The sequence below is a fragment of the Triticum dicoccoides genome, chromosome 1B (assembly GCF_002162155.2).
Source record: "Triticum dicoccoides isolate Atlit2015 ecotype Zavitan chromosome 1B, WEW_v2.0, whole genome shotgun sequence".
Taxonomy (NCBI): domain Eukaryota; kingdom Viridiplantae; phylum Streptophyta; class Magnoliopsida; order Poales; family Poaceae; genus Triticum; species Triticum dicoccoides.
The window spans coordinates 650121110-650127162 of NC_041381.1; positions in this window are offsets into that span (position 1 = coordinate 650121110).

Below are 6053 nucleotides of genomic sequence, written 5' to 3' on the forward strand. Positions count from 1 at the left end.
CGGGGGAGGGTTCGGGGGTGCCCATTGGCGGCGGTGGAGCGGGGGAGGGTGCGGGGGGCCGGGTGCTCGTCGGCGGCGGTGGAGCGGAGGAGGGTTGCGGTGGGTCATCAGCGTCGGTGGAGCTAGCGGGGGAGGGTGCGGGTGGGATCGAGATGGAGGGGGATCGAGATCGAGATTGAGGGGGGATCGAGATCGAGATGGAGGGGGATCGAGATCAAGTGTCCTCATGAATTCAAAAAGTGCCCATGAAATTTAAAAATATTCATGATATCAAAAAGTGCCCATGAAATACAATCGAGAAATGAAGACTATGATTTAAATACAATCGATCTTAGCTAGCTATCTATTCACAATCTTCTTGCCCTTCTTTTTCGCAAATGGAGTTTTTCTGAGGAACGGACGTCCTTTAGGTAGGGTGGTCCTGCTTCTTCTTGTGGTGTGTGTTGCTACTTCATCGTCGTCGTCATGTTCGATCTTCGGGTCGCCGTACTTGTCAAAGTCTTGCTCATTGGCTACTCCATCCATTCCGATGATCTTCCTTTTGCCTCTCCTCACGACAACACGACTGGGCTTTGGCGGGTCGGTAATGAAGAAGCATTGGTCCACTTGGGAAGCTAGTACCCATGGCTCATTTTTCGCGGTGACGTTTGCGCCCGCGGTCTTGGATTTGGCTTCGGGTATAACCATGGTGGTGAAATACTGGTCTGCTTTTAGGACGCTCTTGGACCATCTGACATGGAACATCGGGACCTTCTCTCCAGCATAGCTCAGCTCCCAGATCTCCTCGATCCTTCCGTACTATCTGTCCTTGTCGTTGCCGGTGTAGGATTCCATTGTTACTCCGGAGTTCTGATAACCATCGCTCTTCATGTCCTTGTCCTCGGTGTAGAATGTGTAGCTGTTGATATCGTACGCCTCATAGGCCATCAGGTTGTGCTCGGTGCCCTGTGACAAGGCGAATATGAGTTGTTCTTCCGCGGAAGAATCCTCATGTAAAGGGTACGACAGAAGCTTCTGCTTGAACCAACGCGTGAAACATGAGTTGTGCTCTTTGATTATATCTCCGTCCGTCCTCTGTTGGCCTCGGTCATTGTACGTCTTCTCAATAAAGGTTTTGTGCTCTACCACCCAAGGATCGACCACGTCTATGTGTTGTAGCGCGACTAGGTTTGCTCCTTTAAAGTCGGCGAGTCGACCCTCAAAGTCGACATGCATTTCGCAGCGACCCTCACGGTGACCCCATCCAGCGAGCCTGCCGAGGTGCCTGTTGACGGGCAGACCAATGGGGTTCTCGATGCCTAGATAATTCGTGCAGTAGGAGATGCACTCTTCAGTCATAAAGCCCCTGGCTATACTTCCCTCTGGAGGTGACATGTTTAGAACGTATCCTTTGATGACACCATTCATCCTTTCAAACGACATCATGCTGTGCAGGAACGTCGGCCCGAGTTGGATGATATCCTCCACGATATGGACCAGCAGATGCACCATAACGTCGAAGAATGCAGGCGGGAAGTACATCTCAAGCTCGCATAGTATCACCACGATCTCTTCCTGTAGCCTTCTGAGTTGCCTCACGCTAATGGACTTCCGAGAGATGATGTCAAAAAAGTTGCATAGGCCAAATAGCATTTCACGGACGTGCGCGTCCATGATCCAACGGATTGCAACTGGAAGTATCTGCGTCATCAGCACGTGACAGTCGTGAGACTTCATCCCGCTGAACTTCTACTTTGCTGGGTCTAGGTATCTGCTTATCTTCCCCGCGTAACCGTAAGGAAGTTTTACTCCTAGGAGGCAGGTGAAAAACTGCTCGATCTCCTCCTAACTTAGAGTGAAGCACGCGGGAGGGTAGTCATTTCCGGTCTTCTTGGCCTTTTTGCCTTTGCGACGACTTTCTGTGTCCTACTTCGCCTCATCATCATCATCATCATCATCATTAGCGTGAAGCTCCTGCCTGATGCCCATTGATTTCAAGTCTGCCCTTGCTTTTGGCACATCTTTGGTCCTCTCTGGCATGTTGAGCAGGGTACCAAGCAGACTCTCGCACATGTTCTTCATGATATGCATGACATCAAGGCTGTGAGGCACACGGTGGATCTTCCAGTACGGCAAGTCCCAGAAAACAGACCTTGTTTTCCATACCTTCAGCAGCGGCTCTGGCGCCTTTCGCTTCTTTCCCGGCTCTAGCGCCTTTTGCTTCTTTCCCGGCAGTGGGTAGTCTTTCCAATTTTTCAACAGCTCGTCTATTTCCTCGCCACTCCTCGTACACGGGCGTTTTTGGGGTTCGGTTTCACCATCGAACAGATCCTTGCGTTTCCTCCACGGGTCATCGTCGTGAAGCCACCTTCGATGTCCCATGAACACGGTTTTCGCAGACCCGGGATCTCTATCTAGCTGGCGATACGTTGTGTCATCCATGCACCTTACGCATCCAGAAAATCCGTGGACTACCTGCCCCGCGAGATATCCGTAACCGAGATAGCCGTGCACCGTCGTGAGCAGTGCGGCTCTCATAGGGAAATATTCTTTCTCTGCGGCGTCCCACGTATTGGCTGGCGTTTTCCACAGCGTGTCTAGCTCCTCCTTCAACAGCCCCAGATATAGATTGATGTCGTTCCCTAGTTGTTTCGGCCCTTCAATTAGCATACTCATGTGAATGTACTTCCTCTTGATGCAAAACCAGGGGGGAAGGTTGTACATCCACACAAACACATGCCAGGTGCTATGTGTGCTTCTCTGGCTGCTAAACGGATTGACTCCATCGGTGCTCGCGCCCAACATGATGTTCCTTGGATCCTTCCCCAATTTTGGGTATTCGAAGTTCAACGCTGGCCACTGGCTCACATCCTTAGGGTGACTCAGCATCTTGTCTTTTTTATTTATCTCCGGATCATTTCCGTCATCTTCCCGCTTCTTCTCCTCCCTATCCGCGTCCCAACGCAGGAGCTTTGCTACCTTAGGGTCCGCGAAATACCGCTGTAGACGAGGAGTGATCGGAAAGTACCACACTGATTTTCGAGGAGCTTTCTTCCTCTTCTTGTATTGAGTGACGCCGCGCACCGGACATATGGTAGACTCCGCGTGCTCATCCCGATAAATGATGCAATTGTTCATGCACACATGGTATTTCACGTGCGGTTAATCCAGAGGACACACGATTTTCTTCACCTCCTCGAAATTGGTCGGGCACTTGTTCCCCTTGGGAAGACGTTCGTGCCAGAATGACATGTTCTCGTCGAAGCATGCGTCGGTCATTTTGTGTTTTACCTTCATCTCCAGAGCCATGAGCGTTACTTTCAGGCGGGTATCCTCGGGCCTGCATCCTTCATACAATGGAGTAACCGCGTCTATATCCAGTTGATCCAGCTTGGCTTTCTCTCGGGCGGCAGCTCTTGCGTTATCTGTCTGCTTGCGAAGCAGCTCTTGAATATGAGGGTCCTGCACCCAGCCTCCATCGTTGTCCGCTCCGGCATCTTCATCTTCATGATCATGCCCTTCGTCTTGATCTTCCTCATCATCATGTACGACATCTTCTACATGATGATTGTGTACATCATCACCGTCGTGACCATGTCATGGAGATTCTTCGTCTTCTCGCCCGCCCTCGCCGCGGTGGTTGTCTTGTTGCCCTTCCTCATTTCTTGCCTGGCCCCCATGGACGACTTCATAGTCATCTTCATCACCTTGCCACCGATAGCCATCCATGAAACCACGCAAGAGCAGGTGGTCCCGCACCTGCCCGGAATCCGGGTCCGCAATAAGGCTCTTCAGCTTGCATCTTCGACACGGACATCTTATCTCCGTCTCGTTCTTTTGAAGCATCTCGGCCTTCGCGGAGCTCAAAAACCTATTCATGATGCCTTCAGTCATCGTGCAGACTATGGTCGCCTGCGGGGTAGAGCAAAACGATATTTTAGAACCAAGAAAAATTTTGGCATGACCTTCCCTAAAAATAGGACCAAAAAGAATGCATAGTGCCAAAATTCTCGCCGAAACGGAAATGAATCAACATTCCGGCAAAATATTGGCAACTATCGCATTTCAAATACCGGTACCTGCAAACACAAACATATATGCAACACCACAAACACAAGCAACACCACAAACATACATAGATCTAGCTAGGCCACAAAAAGTGCATGTGCACGTTGTTGGAGCGAGCTAGGGAGAAAAAAAGTAGATCTACATCATGAAGATAGCTTTCCCCTTACTTACCTATCAAAAAAAGGTAATTTCACCACTTAATTTTGATGAATCTATGGTGGAAATGAGGTGAGGAGGAGGAGGCAGCCGAGACAAGCTTGGAGGAGGAGGTGGAGAGAATGCAGTGGGGAAAGTGAGTGGATAGGTGGGCTGTCCAAAATATCTTGTTGGTCCCAGGTTACTAATGGCGCACCACCACAAAATGCGCCATTAGTAACCCTGGTTACTAATGGCGCACCTGCAGGTGGTGCACCATTATTACTTTTTGCAGAAAAGTAAAAAAAACATATGTATGCTAATGGCACACTGTGGGAAAGTGCGCCATTAGTAGTTTAAACTAGTAATGGCGCACTTTGACACGGTGCGCCATTAGTGGGTTTGCAAAAAAAGTATATATATATATATATATATATATATATACTAATGGCGCACTGTCTGGGTGGTGCGCCATTACTAGTTCTAACTAGTAATGGCGCACTTTGGCATCATGCGCCATTAGACTGTATGGAAAAATGGAAAAAAATCAATACTAGTGGCGCACCGTGTACCTGGTGCGCCATTAGTGTCTTCCACACTAATGGCGCACCACGAACCGGTGCGCCATTAGATGGCGCACTGCTTACCTGGTGCGCCATTAGTATCAATCCTATCTATAGCCCTTTTCCTAGTAGTTCGAGGAGAAGACAACATTCATCACCCCATGTGGTACGTACTGCTTTTTACGGATGCCTTTCGGGTTGAAGAGTGCTGGCTCGACCTTTGCGAGAGTAGTCCAAGTTGGTTTTGAGCCCCAACTACATAGAAATATGGAAGCTTATATGGATGACGTAGTGGTCAAAACCAAGGACAAGGCAACGCTCGTGCAAGATCTGGCGGAAACGTTTGCAAACCTGCGCAAGAGCAGCCTCAAGTTGAACGCTGAGAAGTGTGTCTTCGATGTCCCGTCCGGCAAGCTTCTCGGGTTCTTTGTGTCGCAGCGTGGGAATGAGGCAAACCCTGATAAGATCAAGGCCATCAAACAAATTGAGGCACCCAAGCGGATCAAGGATGTGCGTCGGCTCACTGGCTGTGTTGCCACCATGAGCAGATTCATCTCCAGGTCTGCCGAGTGTGCCCTCCCTTTCTTCAGAATTCTGAAGAAAGCAGGCCCAATGGAGTGGACCCCAAAGGTAGACGCGGCGCTGCAAGACTTGAAGAAGTACCTCTCCTCCATGCCGATACTAGTTGCACCTAAACTACAAGAGCCATTGCTGCTATATCTGGCGGCGATGAATCAACTGGTCAGCGCTGCGCTAGTGGCACAGAGGGAGGCCAGGGAAGAGACAATTGCGACGGCAGGCTTGGTGGATGGCGCGCCGAAGCTCCACAGAGCCTGCACAGCCAGGTGAAGTGATGCAGAAGAAGAAGGTGATGCAGCACCCGGTTTACTTTGTCAGCTCCCTCTTGCAAAGGGCTAGGTTAAGGTACTCTGGTGTGCAGAAATTGCTCTTCGGCCTCCTTATGGCCTTGAGGAAGCTGCGTCACTACTTCCAGGCACACGAGATCACCGTTGTTACCCGTCTTCCTTTGTAAAGGATATTGTATAACCCGGATGCAACAGGAAGGATTGTGGAATGGGCCCTGGAGCTGTCAAGTTTTGATCTAAAGTTTGAAAGCACCTCGACAATCCAGAGTAGAGTTTTGGCGGAGTTCGTTGCGGAATGGACCTCGACGCCCGACGAGGAGGTCCAGGAGACCACTCTCCCCGGCAAGGAAACAAGCTGCAATTGGGTCATGTACTTTGATGGGGCCTTCTCACTACAAGGCGCCGGTGCTGGTGTGCTGCTTGTCGCGCCCACCGGAGAGCA